This window comes from Ovis canadensis, chromosome 2, assembly GCF_042477335.2.
Source record: "Ovis canadensis isolate MfBH-ARS-UI-01 breed Bighorn chromosome 2, ARS-UI_OviCan_v2, whole genome shotgun sequence".
In the NCBI taxonomy this organism is placed as follows: domain Eukaryota; kingdom Metazoa; phylum Chordata; class Mammalia; order Artiodactyla; family Bovidae; genus Ovis; species Ovis canadensis.
The window spans coordinates 135,904,615-135,917,762 of NC_091246.1; the positions used below are offsets into that span (position 1 = coordinate 135,904,615).

General features: G+C 39.3%; 1 protein-coding gene across 9 annotated transcripts in view; it reads left to right on the forward strand.

The window, feature by feature from the left end:
• Positions 1-13,148, forward strand: part of ZNF385B (zinc finger protein 385B) — a 362,959-nt gene that overhangs the window by 239,131 nt on the left and 110,680 nt on the right. Inside the window, exon 1 of one of the 9 annotated variants that reach the window (XM_069574274.1) lies at positions 12,527-12,800. The exons of 7 other annotated variants lie outside the window; for them this stretch is intronic. The gene's annotated coding sequence lies outside the window, so the exon portion shown is untranslated. Of the gene's footprint in view, positions 1-12,526; positions 12,801-13,148 lie in introns of those variants that run through there. One more of the 9 variants, XM_069574276.1, reaches the window with a different exon arrangement.

Below are 13,148 nucleotides of genomic sequence, written 5' to 3' on the forward strand. Positions count from 1 at the left end.
GGCATTTGGTGAGTTTGTTTTGACTGTTTCTTTTCTGTCTGAAGAAACTGAAACATAAAGAAATTAAATATTTTACTCAAAGTCATATAGACATTAGCTCTGGGTGACCTTGGTACTGCTGACACAACTTGGTTTTCCTCCAAGCTTATTTAAAATATTGATGGAGCCCTTGAAAGCTTTCTCATTTGTTTTTCTTTTTTTCCTTACATAGTATTGAGTTCTATTTTTGTAACTTCAAATATTCACACAGCACAGTTGTGAAAAAGTTCAAAATTAGCTTTCTTAAATTTGGCTTTAAACCTAAATTTTGAATTTTTAAAAAGGACCCAGCTATATGGCATATGATACAGCTAATGAGTAATGAAGAGTGATATCCATTAGTACTGAGAAAACTGATATAATTTACTTTTAAGTTTTCTCTTTTTTTTTTTTTTCAAGAACTGAACCCATCCTTTAGAGGTTGTTTGTTTTTGTTTATATTTTTCCTGGTAGCTGCTACCTTTACAAAGGTTGGCATATCAATTTGACATTTATCCTTGCAAAAATAAAAAATAAAATTATATTTTTTATCTGAGTGCTATTGCTTAAAATTTTTACTCCTGGTATTTATAGCCCATGTAGAAACTTGAAGATTGATAAAAGACTTTAACTCAAATATAGTGATAAGTATTAGTTTCTGGTATAGATATACTATAAGTTGCATGTGTAAAGTCTGAGAAGATATATTAGAAAAGAATATGTATTAGTCACAGTCTCATTTTCTTTGTCTATAAAGGATCAACACTTACTGGGTTAACATCAATGTTTGAGGGCAAAACCTTGAAATATTGACTAAATCTAAATCCTTGCTATAATATTTGAGACAACCCCAAGTCAAATATAATTTTAGAAATTCAGACACACTGTCATTTACTGAGCTGTCCTGGGAACTTTTATGATGGCTGTTTTAGACAAATGATTATCTTTGGCAGAGGAAATATAAATGAGAGCCTCATTGAAGAATCTCCTTTCTCATGCCATAATTGGATACCAGACGATGTTCACATAGGTCATACCAGATCACCAGTAAAGACAGGCAAGGGAAAATAGGAAGGAAAGCAGGTATGGAATCACACAAAGGGGAAAGAAGGACCAGGAAAGCTGAGAGGGAGCAGCAGCAGCAAGGAGGGAATCAGGCAAGCCTGCCCTGGTTGTGAGGCCTCAGATAAGAATATAGATTGAGGCCCACCTATGTCTATCATAAAGTTAAAGATCAAGCCACTGAGCTGCTAAATGAAGTATATTCTGTCCTCCTGCCTTCACAAATGTATATGCATAAAAACCTGAGAAGACCAGGTATTATTTTAGAATTCCCGACGTGCTAAAGTTCTTTACCAGAACATGGGAGCATGAAGTGGCTCTGGAGTGTTCACACCACAGTTCCCATGGCCAAGCTCCATCTACATTTCCTGAAAATGAATCTCCATGTCCTGAAAGCAGCCATCCAGAGGCCACCTCTTGGGGTGGCCTCCACAAGGCCAGAGTGTGGACATATGGAATCCCAGGTGCCCAGCGTGTGGCCTAGAAGAGGCAATGGGCGAGCGTAGGCTCCACTTGGGCTCGTCTCCTTGCCCCACAGACTTGGGAGAAGCTTGGCCGGAGAGGTTGTGTCTGAGGCTGATGTAAGCAGGAGATGACCTGGGTTTATTCCAGTACATATACACTCCTGCTGTATACATCTGTGAAGGGGTAGCATTGGCAAGGACTATCTAATCCTGTATTCTTAAAACTCCGTTCAAGTATATAAACATACTTTAAAGGTCATAGATATATATTTCCTATGTAACCTTTTAATTGTCTATATAAGACCACGTGACTCTGTTCTGTTATATTCTGGGAAGCAGTTTAGTGCCTAAGAGCATAGTCTTTCAAGCTAAAACAAGGCTCTGAGTTGTGCATTGGTTTGAATCCTGTGTTGTCCCTTTCCTGGTGTGGAGCCCTGGGCAGAATGCTTCATCTGCTGAGTAGAGGTAATAAAATCTTCCGCTAGGGTTGTAGTGAAAGTACATAAGGTTAAAGTCTTTAAAAGGCTTAGATCAAGTAAGTGCTCAATAGATCACAGTGCTGTCATCATCGTCATAATCACTGTCATTATTTTTACAGCTGTTATTTCTTACAGTGTGTAACTATTGAGATGACCTTGGGCAAGTCATGTAACCTCTCAGAACCTCAATTTCTTCATACATAAAATGAGGTCTTTGGAGCAGAAGATACCTAAGGTTCTGTCCAGTTAAGACAAGGGACTTTTTAGAGTTCTTTCTTCTTCAGTTTACATTAAACCTGAACTTGACCTCCAGGCTACATTGTAAATTGTTAACAGATGCTATCTATTCTGCATATAATATCACGATATAAGCTATTTTAAATAACCTGATATTGAAAACGTGAATCTTTTGTAACATCTGCAAAACCCTGGATTCAGTGTATAGTTGTGAAACAAATACTTGTGACTCATTATAGCATTCCTTTATTCACTGGCTCTTCTAGTACATTAAAAATCACATTTGATTTACAAAAGACATTGAGTTTCCCTGTAACTTTTCAGGAACATATGCAGATATTTTAAATTTCTTTGAATCACAGAAGCCTTTGAAAACTGATTAGCTCTGATTCCATTCTCCCAAAAAGGAACATGGTTGCAAATATTTGCATGTAATTTTTGGAGAGGGGGGTCCATGGATCCTAGTTTAAGAATCTCTGGCATAAAGCCAAAATAACAAAATGGAATGTGCTAAGGACATTGGAAGAACTTTTGAAATTGGACCTAAAGACACCTGGCCCTTTCCAGGATGAGGGCAAGAGAGGACTAACATTTATTGAAGGCATCCTCCATGACAGACATTGTGCTAAGCATTTTATGTGTATTATGTTGTTCTTCCCTTTCCAAATGTAAAAAGATAGGTATTATTTCTGATGAGAAAATTGAGGTTCAGATAATACGCAGTTCTCCAAAGTCACATTGCTAGTAAGTAGCAGAAGCAAAATCTGAACTGGAGTCTGACTCTAAAGCTACTGTGTATGCTCATTCACTTCAGTCATGTCTGACTCTTTGCAACTCCATGGACTGTAGCCTGCCAGGCTCCGCTGTCCATGGGATTTTCCAGACAAGAATACTGGAGTGGGTTGCTATGCGGTCCTCCAGGGGATCTTCCCAACCCAGGGATCGAACCTGCGTCTCCTGTGTCAGTGCATCGCATGTGGATTCTTGACCCACTGAGCGATCAGGGAAGCCCAGCACCATGATAAGGCCCTAAATTCCTTCACATCTCTCCCCAAGCTCCTAAATCTTTGTGAACGAGAAGATCACAAAAATGCAGAGATTTGTCTTCCTTGGTGAACTTGTTAGAAGGGAACTCCCTAAAACAGCTCCATGTTGACAGCCAATTCTTCCCTCTCCCATGCTTCTGTGCTGGCTCATTGGAGCTAGGCTGACTTGCAGGAGTGCTGAGCTGCTATTGAGAAGGGGTGGGGCCTGTGAAGAGCTGGGCATTCTCTTGACTGGATGTGACTCAAAAGTTCTGATCCCCTACGTGCCCCAGCAAAGGTTTCAGCTGACATCCTGTAAAAGAGTTGTCAGCCCAAGAGCAGAGAAGTGGCCTGTCAGACTCAAAATGTCCCACTTGCCAAGTCTCATATGAGAAAAGTGAAGACAGGCCCCATTTGGAAAAGAAGAGCTGCTTTCCAAGAGATTTATTACGTAAGGGTCATGTTGCAAAACATGTGCAATGCTGAGTACACGCAGCTCCTCCTTGATTCATTCACATTTCACAAGATAGCTAATTAATCTCTTTAAAGCAGAGGGCATAGATGGCAGAATAAATGACAGGCCTTATATGAATGCCAACACAACCTGAGGCTTATTGGAATCCTGCCTTGTTTCTCTAACCTGGTGTTGAACTTTCTTCATAAACAGCCTGACCCTATACTGTGGAGAAATCACTGAGATTTGTACACTGAAAATCTTTATGTATCAGGGTGAGATCTATATCCTCATTTCTAACCTGTCAAAATAGAACATTCTCAGTAAGGTAAAAAGTACACTGGCAAATCCATTTTTGGTTTCAAGTCATTTTAAGATAGGCTGTCTTATCACCTCTGACTTCACAGTATGTCCTAGAAAATCATGCTGTTTTCACAGTGATACTAGAAGCACAGTGCGATTTGGTATTTGGTTTAGATTTTCCTTATGATTTTCCACATGATATGGAATTGCTTCATGAAATCGCTTGCTGCTAAGCATTTCAGAACTTTATTTGGCAGTAATGAGGAAAAATAAAAACTATACTTTAAAATGTTTGGGAGTGAAATGGGCATAGTTAGAAGTAGCCGACATCTAATATGTTATTTTTCTGACTTGGCATGTATGGTACAAGAGATTTTCTACTAGTGTAAAGAAGGTACCTCCTCTTTACATCAGTGAGGCCGCATAGCTTAGTGGTTAAAATACCAACTCTGGAATCAGACTCAGAGGGTCTGAGTCCCAGCTATGCTGCTCACCTGCTTTGTGACCTTAAGTGAGACACTTTAACTAGGATGGCTACCATTCATCTCTCTTACATAGTCTCCGTATCAATCAGTGGGTCCCCTAATATTTGTGGACTGAGGATCCTTGTGTACCAATAGATGGAATGTGTACCAAGTATTTGGTAGATTAAATAAATGCCATGTCTCACACATATCCAACATATTCTTGCCAAATGTGTGTCAGCCCTGTGGTGATAATGATATACAGGCAGACCTTGTTTTATTGCACTTGGCTTTATTGTGCTTCAAACATAATATTGTTTTCACAGATTGAAGGTTTGTGGCAACCCTGTGTCAAGCAAGTCTGTCCATGCCATTTCCCCAATAGCATTTCCTTACTTTGTGTCTCTGTGCCACATTTTGGTACTTCTCACAATATGTCAATCTTCTTAAATTATTATTACAATTTATTATGATGACCTGTGATCAGTGATCTTCGATGTCACCACTATGACTCACTGAAGGCCCAGGTGATGGTTTGCATTTTTTAGGAATAAAGTATTTTTAATTATGGTATATACATTTGCTTCTTTAGACATAAGACTTTCACACTTAATAGACTATAGTGTAAACATAACTTGTACATGCATTGGGGAACCAAAAAAAAATCATGTGACTCACTTTATTGAGAAATTTGCTTTATTGTGGTAGCCTGGAGTTCAACCTGCTGTATCTCTGAAGAACGTCTGTGCCTTTATTTAAATGCTACTGACTTCATGATAGTATCGCATATAATCAATGAATACTAAGGGGAAAATGTGGTAATAATATGTGAGGAATTCTTCACATCATTTGGTTCTTGAAAAGTGTGATCATACTTGAAAAGGCTAGAAAAATATAGCCGCTCATTCATTTAAGATATGTATTGAATGCCTACCGCAGGCCTGGCACTGCTTGAGAAGCTGGGAATAGAACACCCAGAATACAGCTGTTGCTCTCATGGAGACTATATTCTAGTGAAAGGAGACACTGAACCAGCACACACATAGGATGAGATAGTCTTAGAGACATAAGTGAGTGGAGTCAATAGAACAGCGTAATAGAGGGAAGGCCTTGCTGAAGTCCTCAGTTGTGTGTCTGCTGCATTGAGACATAATTGAGTTGGGAGAAGAGAGCTCCACACTGAGAGAACAGAAGAGGCAGAAGCCTGAGATAAGAATGAGTTTGCCATGTTTGGGAAAGAGAACGGAAGTTTAGAGATGGGGGAGAGGGGTGGTAAAGAGAGGTGATACAGGTTGGTTTTAGAAATAAATTGGGGCTTAGTCGTACAGTAACTACAGGCCATGGTAAGGTGTTTATTTTATTCAAAGTGCAGTGAGGAACCATTATGCACTAGAGTAACACAGTTTGTAGTTTTAAATGTTTGTGTGGCTGTTGCGTAGAGAGCCAAGTGCAGGCATACCTAAGTTGTATCAGAAAGATCTGTTAAGAGCCCTTAGTTGCAGTCCAGATAGATGTTGATGACTTGGACTAGAATGAGGCAGTGACATGTAGAAAGATTTGCAGTACATGCTGGAGGTAGGAATAACAAAGCTTGTTAATAGTTTGGATGAAGTTAGTGAGTAAAAGGAAGAACCAAGAAATCAAATGCAGTCAGCCCTCCATATCCCTGGGTTCTACATCTGTGGATTCAACCAACCACTGATCAGAAATATTCTTTAAAAAAAACAAATTATAGAAAGTTCCAAAAAGCAGAATTTGAATTTGTTGTGGGCTGTCAACTATTTACATAGCATTTACATTGTATTAGATTTTATAAGTAATCTAGAGATGATTCAAAGTTTACAGGAGGGTGTACACACAGGTTATATGAGAATAGTACAGCATTTTATAAAGAGTACCCATAGATTTTGGTATCAAGCAGAGCAGGTACCAAGAGACAGGTATATTTTAAGATCTTGCTAGTGTCCTGTCTTCACAATGAAACTGTCTGCAGCCATTCTAACCCCTGTTTGTCTCTCCTTTCTGTATCAGAGTTGTTTTTTTGAGCTCATAATCAGCTCCAGGTGCTTAGGATACATTGTTGTTCAGTCACTAAGTCCTGTCCAACTCTTTGCGATCCCATGGACTGCAGCACACCAGTCTTCCCTGTCCTTCACTATCTCCTGGAGTTTGCTCAAACTCCTGTCTACTGAGTCAGTGACACTATCTAACCATCTCTTCTTCTGCCGCCTCTTCTCCTTTTACCTTCAGTTTTTCCCAGCATCAGTGTCCTTCCCAATGAGTCAGCTCTTCACATCAGGTGACCAAAATGTTGGAACTTCACCTTCAGCATCAGTCCTTCCAATGAATATTCAGGGTTGGCTTCCTTTAGGATGGACCAGTTTGATCCCCTTGTAAACAGAACAAAGACCCGTGCCCTGTATCTCTTCTGTACTGCTTCTCTATCAGCGCCTGTAATTAACACTAATTTTTTTTGTGTCTTTGCATTAGTCTAATTATTTCAGATACATTATCTTTGCTTTCCAAATAGAGAGTCAACTTCTTAGGGACCAGGGACCCCAAGAACATCTAGCTCAGTGCTGGAGGGAGCAAAAAGGAAGAGTGAAAATGTGTCTTTTTTCATAGGCAACTTCTTGTTTATAAGCTGCCTACTTTAAATAAATTTGTGGAAATCCAAAATTGCCATTCAGACAATTGGAAAAGCAATCATTTTTCCATTAAAAAGGAATTATTTACTCACTCAAGAGTTAATTTAAAATAACTGACTCCCCTAATGAATGTAATTAAAAGTTTGTTAACAGGTCATTATGTATTTGTTAGGAGATGTGGTAAAGGAACTGAAGCTAGAGTATCAGGGGCCACAGTCAATTTTAAATTATGTGAAATGAAGACAAAGGAGCTGAAATTTAGAGCTGTAAGTAAAAAAGAAAATACGTTCTGATTTCTAAAAATTCAAACATATAGGCGAATTTGTAGAGAGGACTTCCATTTTCTAAATTTACAGTTTATAATTGACAGTTAAAAATTATCTCTAACCAGATCACATTCATTCTAGCAATGAAGGTTAATCATTTGAATACACAAGAAAACTGGCTTTTGGTTACAGCTTTCTAAGTAAAAGAATGAAACAAAATTCATGGTTTTCTATTTTGCATGGAAGAATGAGCATTTTCATAAACACAGGATAGTGACTGGTTTTCAAAACTCCTTATAATATTGATGGCATTGAGTTTCTATTGCTGGTGTAATATTCTAACACCTCTGTGGGTTAATCAACCTTTTGAGGACTATCCCAGGAATCCAGTGACCATTTATCACTTTGTTTCTATGAAAAATGCTTCTGCATTCTAGAATACTAACTAAACCCAAGGTCAGGAACACACCCCAGTTATTAGGAATCCTCTTATTTCTATAATTTTCATAATCCATTTACTCTTTGGAGACCATCATAATTATCAGTGAGAAAGAAAACTTTTAATCAGGTGGTATACAGTAGCACAGTTCTTACAATGAGAATGGAGAAGGCAATGGCACCCCTCTCCGGCACTCTTGCCTGGAAAATCCCATAGATGGAGGAGCCTGGTGGGTCGCAGTCCATGGGGTCGCTAAGAGTCGGACACGACTGAGCGACTTTACTTTCACTTTTCACTTTCACGCATTGGAGAAGGAAATGGCAACCGACTCCAGTGTTCTTGCCTGGAGAATCCCAGGGACGGGGGAGCCTCACGGGCTGCCATCTGTGGGGTCGCACAGAGTCGGACACGACTGAAGTGGCTTAGCAGCAGCCGATATCCCTTTTACCTCATTCATTCATTTAACACATTTACTGAGTGCTTCTGTGGACAAGGAACTATAGGCAAACAGCAGTGAGTCAAGTCTGCTCTCTAACCAAGAAGAGCTTATAGGTCCTTGGGGAAGAAGGCGCATGTACAATAGAATGTCTTAAATACCGTTAGGAAAGTGTAGATGAAATGTATTGCAGGTTCAGAGGAGAGGAAGATATTTCCTTCATATGGAAGTGGGAAGACTTCCTGAAAGAGAGAGTGTTTAAAACGCCACTTGAAAATGGAGAGAGTTTGAAAGGGGACAGTGAAGAAAGGGCATCTGGGGAAGCATGGCAGCATAAACAAAACAACGGAACTAAGTGTGTTTGTACAAGAACAGGTCAGTGTTTCATACAGTGAACACTTCTGAAGCAATTACCAGGTATAAGACACTGCCTGAGGAGCCAGAGATAGAAAACTGAGACTTAGTGTTTGTCCTTAAAGAATAGTTCAGTTTAACATTAAAAGTGTGAGTAAGGAATTGGTTTTCAGTTAAGCTTGCGGATGCCGATGAATGCTGAACTGAGGTGCTGGGACTGTATTCTGCAGCAATGGCTTTAGGGGTGATGATAATAATGCTTATTATTCACTAAGTCCTTCAGGGTTCTTTGCACTTTAAGAATTGTCATGCATTAGTTCCTTCTGGTCTCCTCATGAGATATGATTACTATTTTATTCCTACTTGGCCGCTGAGAAAACTGGGGCTTAGCCAGTTAATTAATTCCTTTAATGTTGCCAGCTGGTAAGTAGCAGAGTAGGGATTTGAACAGGTGTATTGGATTTCAAAGCCCATAACTCAGTGAATTGAGTCATGGAAGATATTTGAATAGAAAAATGATTGATTTGAACTACCCTTCTTAAGAATTCAGTTGACTCAGTGGGACCACAATGATTAAAGGATTGTGCTAGTGAATAGCTTATAAGAACCTAAATGGAGGTATTAAGTAATAGGTATAAAAAGGGGAAGGAAGTGAAAGAGGTCATAAAGATAACTACTTAATTCAGGAGCAGTGAAGAGGAAAAAGTCAAATACAGCCTCAAGTGTTAGCATCTGTGGTACCTGGAAGACTCATAGTGCCAGGCAGTGAAATAAAGACCAGCAAAGGAGAGAAATCTCTTGGGGAGGTAGTGGGGATTTGTGAAGTGAAGGAATAGTAAAAAAAAAAAAAAAAAAAAAAAGGAAGAAGAAGAAGAAAGAAAGAAAGAAAAAGTGAAAATGGAAGTGTGTAGGCTGCTCTAAAAGAAGTTAAAAATTAAGGGGAAAGAGAGTAGCTGGTAGACTAAGCAGCTAACAAGAAGTGAGGAATGTCTTTGTTTTCCTTAAGAATGGAATGACTAAAGAAAAATGGTGACTGATGAACTAAGATCTTGGAATCGCTGAGGCTGCATTAACTCAAGGGCACAAACAATGGGTTAGCAGATGAGGGATCCTTGGTTCCTCCTTCACATTCATCCAGACTCTTCCAGTCCTTTAGATCACCACTGAAACACTATCTCTGTGTTAATAAATAAGTCTGTATGTCTCCCATGGGCTTTCCTGGTGGCTCAGTGGTAAAGAATCCGCCTGCCAAGCATGAGATGTGTGTTTGATCCCTGGGCCAAGGCAATCCCCTGGAGAAGGAAACGGCAGCCTCTCGAAGTATTCTCACCTGGGAAATTTCCATGGACAGAGGAGCCTGGCAGACACAGTCCAAGGGGTCACAAAAGAGTTGGACACTACTCAGTGACTAAACAGCAATCTCTCCTATAGTTTTCCCTACAGAGGCTTAGATGTTACTTATCTCTTTCTCCTATTGCTTTTGGTACCTACTTGCATGGATCAGTGGATCTCAAACATCAGAGTGCTTCCAGATCACTTGGAGGGCCAGTTAGAACACAGATTGCTGGATCCCACATCAAGAGTTTGTGACTCTGCAGGTCTGGGATGAAGTCAGGATTTGCTCTGTTTACAAATTCTCAGATGATACTGATGTTGCTGATCTAGGGACCACATTTTGTATTACGACTGAACTAAATTAAGGACCTCTGAGAGGTACACATAAAGAATTTGGGGAACCTTACAGTGGACTAGTGTGCAAGATCTGGAAATGTTCTAGGAAAATACTCTTACGAATCAGGTATGATTTGTTGTTGTTCACTCATTCAATCGTGTCTAACTCTTTGTGACCCCCATGGACTGTAGCACGCCAGGCTTCCCTGTTCTTCACTATCTCCTGGAGTTTGCTCAAACTCATGTCCACTGAGTCAATAATGCCATCCAACCATCTCATCCTCTGTCACCCCCTTCTCCTCCTGCCCTCAATCTTTCCCAGCATCAGAGTCTTTTCCAGTGAGTCAGCTCTTCTCATCAGGTGGCCAAAGTATTGAAGCTTCAGCTTCAGCATCAGTCTTTCCAATGAATATTCAGGGTTGATTTCCTTTAGGATTGACTGGTTTGATCTCCTTGCAGTCCAAGGGACTCTCAAGAGTCTTCTCCAGCACCACAGTTCAAAAGTATCAGTTCTTCAATGCTCAGCCTTCTTCATGGTCCAAGCCTCACATCCGTACCTGACTGGAAAAACCCTAGCTTTGACTATAGGGACCTTTGTTGGCAAAGCGATGTCTCTGCTTTTGAATACACTGTCAGGCATGATTTAAGATTAGGCAGAAAAAGAATGAAATACTTTGTCTAGCTTCATGAAAGAAAAATAATTTAAATGAAGCATCAACATAATTGCTATAAGTAAAGAGTTTTCTTAGGAGAGGTATATCATAAAATAAAAAATAAAGTGAAAACCACAGAGGTGACTATAATTTTATTTTAATCATGAAGAACTAAGTATTACATGAGTAAGAAGTCCACAATTATTATTTAGGGGAAAGTAAGTATAGAGCTAGCATACTGTGTTCCATTTAGAGTCCTATGTTGTTGTTATTCATAACAACTGAGGCCAGGAGATATGTGCCATTTCTAAGAGCTGGTTTTATAATTACCAACTTGATTGCCGTGTCTAATTATTCCCTTGGGTTTACCTTATCCCTGATAGTTACCGTGCAAATCTGACTTGAGTAGATCCACCAGATCTCTGAATTTGGGCAGGTGTAATTTGTTCTGTACATCATTACTAAAGTGTTCGCCATGGTTGGCAAGTGTGCTACAAGTTGCACAATGAAAGGTGCAAAATCCTTCCTGACGTTTGCAAACATCAGTCATTTTTAGTTTCTTTCATTCAGCCGAATGCTCACTAAGCTAACGAAACAGTATCAATGACCATCACCTTGCTGCTGCTGCTGCTAAGTCGCTTCAGTCATGTCTGACTCTGTGTGACCCCATAGACGGCAGCCTACCAGGCTCCCCCGTCCCTGGGATTCTCTAGGCAAGAACACTGGAGTGGGTTGCCATTTCCTTCTCCAATGCATGAAAGTGAAAAGCCAAAGTCAAGTCACTCAGTCATGTCTGATTCTTAGTGACCCCATGGACTGCAGCCCACCAGGCTCCTTCGTCCATGGGATTTTCCAGACAAGAGTACTGGAGTGGGGTGCTGAGGCAAAACAACCATTTGGTCATAGCCAAAGTGTGTAACCTGGACGTATCAGAGGCCTTATTCTTCTGATCATGTGGTCAGAGGTCACTAGACAGAGAATAGAATTAGTTAGATATACAAATAAATATATCATTTTATTTCCAAGCCTACACAACTGTTAATTTCATTATGATAATTCTCCCATATAAGTGAAATTAGATTTTTTAGTTGAAATGCATAAATATCCCTATTAATGACATCCACATCAAATTATCTGCTTTAGTCTTTTTAAATTATATGTTGTGAATATTTAGTTTAAACCTAAAATTCCACAGAAAAGAAAACAAATTGTCTAGGTCTAATGGTATGCAAATAAATTATTCAGGACTGGCAGAATATAAATAAGGTTCATATTTTGAGAACACTTTCCTTTTTTAAATAAAAAGCAATTTCAAAATAAAGATTTAGTTGCCCACCTAGAAAAGAAAAATAAAAAACAGTCCTTTCAAGTCAGACTGATACCAAAAATTCCAAATTGTTACAATAAGTACATATTCTAAGAGAATTAAATTGCTTTGTTGGAAAGGATAGGTGGGTGTCAGATTATTTGGTTTAATTTTTACCATAGCAAAGTGGTAGTTACTGAGTAGCTGGGAGATACTCAGAAAAATTACAGGAAAGAAAGTAAGTGTCAGTCTTTTAGGATATATTTGGTTCAGTGTCGTCAGAAGATAGTCTGCCCTCTCCCTGGAATCAAGTTGCAAACACTACCCTCAATAGTAATTAGAGCTAAGCAGCAATTACAGGACGTATGATTTGTTCAGACGCACTGTGTGTTGGCTGTTTCCTAGCACCATATTTCATGGGAGCACAGGTTGAAATGATGGAATTATTTATCTCTCAGTCTACTACCTCGTACAGTGCTCGAGTGCAGAAGTGAACGTGAATTGTAATCTTAAAAACCAAGGTAAGCATTGCCGACTGATCTGCCTTAACACCTCTGGGAACTTTCTCGTGAAAAGTATGACCAAAAAATGTAAAACAGTTAACACCAGCTTTAGAAAAGGAAAAATGTATCCGAATTAGAGTAATGTGCTAATTTTGTTACTCCTCCAACCAACATCACCCTGGCTTATCTAACTTGTTGTATTTAAATTGTTGTGCAGGGTCACTTTGATAAGTAAAATAAAGATGTGACAGACTTCCCACACTTCCTTTGTGCTGATGAACTATGCTTTCTTTTTCTTGTGAAGTTGGTTTCACATTTTTACTAGGTAAAAATGTGATGCATAAGTATGTTAGAACCCTTTCTCTC